General features: G+C 42.4%; 1 non-coding gene across 1 annotated transcript; it reads left to right on the forward strand.

Annotated features, from left to right (window-relative positions):
• The first annotated feature begins 283 nt into the window (after positions 1-283).
• LOC138170745 (U6 spliceosomal RNA) lies at positions 284-390 on the forward strand. The gene has a single exon (XR_011170724.1). It is a non-coding gene; the product is annotated as a U6 spliceosomal RNA (small nuclear RNA).
• Positions 391-1,316: the final 926 nt, after the last annotated feature.

Here is a 1,316-nt window from a genome sequence, read left to right on the forward strand (position 1 = left end):
CAGGAATCTGCTTGATCATTCAGGTCAGTGTATCTTATCTAATCTGTCATCTTCTACAACATCCCCTTTAAATATCCTTTAACCTGATGCCTCCCGCTCCTTTGTGGTTTAAGCATATGTAAGATTTGTTATTTTATTTCTTCAAGGAGTCTTTGCCGTTGTGAGTGTATGTAAAGCCAAGCAAGAGCAGCTTTCCAGAGGACTGCTGCTGCTGTGAATAGCTTCAAGGTTCTGATTATATAGTATAGTGAACTCTATATTTATTCATTAACAAACTAAGACAGTGCTCGCTTCAGCAACACGTATACTAAAATTGGAACAATACAGAGAAGATTAGAATGGCCCCTGCACAAGGATGACACACAAATTCGTGAAGCGTTCCATAATTTTGGGGCTGCCAGGTGGCACAGTGAGTAAGAGCACCAGCCCTGGCATCGGGAGACCTGGGATATGTTCCAGCCTCAGATATTTGGCACCCACACAAAACAACTGGGCGTATAACCTTGAGCAAGTTACTTAACCCCAACTGCTGAAAAAAAAAAAAACTAAGACAAAACATTGTCAGAAACCAAAGTACAACATTCACAATGTTATAGCATAACAAGTTCTCACTAAAGTGGCCACATAGTTTTAAACAAAAGATATCACTCAGTAAGTCCCTAACTCAATCATCCTTAGGAAGCAAGCCTCCTTAAGGGACACAAAGTACAAGGTCAAAGTTCTCCACCCCCAGGTCATACTGCCTTAATCTCTCAGTCAAAAAGTCTTCTTTCTTCTTAATTAGAGATTAGTTTCTAATTATCCTTAACTCAGTCATCCTGAAGAGGTACAGCAGAGTACAAAGTCCCCCCACCCCTAGGCCACAGTAAAAGAGGATCTTCTCAGTTTGCATTAAATACCCAAGGAGGGGTCTTTTCATCTTGACTTAAGGCTGGCTGCCACATTCAATGTTCCTCTTCCATGGTCCTATCTCCTGCTTGAATATACCCAACTGTCACCTGAGTTCAAAGGCAGACAGCTGCCAACTCCTCATCCAGCTGCTTGTCCAGTTCCTGCTCCATACTGAGGCTCACAGTGTCCAGTCCACCTCACGTCTGTCACAGTTTCTGTTCCCAGGAAGACAAAGCTTAACAAAGCCACAATAACATTCACATGCATTGCTGGCACTATCATCAATTCACTTTCTTCCTGTGAAATCAACATAGACTCAAACAAGGTCTGAGAAATCGACCCAAGTCATCGGTATAGTCTCAGCGCCTCTAAAAACCAAGAGTGAAACCCTCCTCCAGGACTTCTGTAAACAGACATGAAAAATC

This window comes from Petaurus breviceps, unplaced genomic scaffold (genome assembly GCF_028583685.1).
Source record: "Petaurus breviceps papuanus isolate PSGF00001 unplaced genomic scaffold, PetGlider_PUasm1.0 38, whole genome shotgun sequence".
NCBI lineage: Eukaryota > Metazoa > Chordata > Mammalia > Diprotodontia > Petauridae > Petaurus > Petaurus breviceps.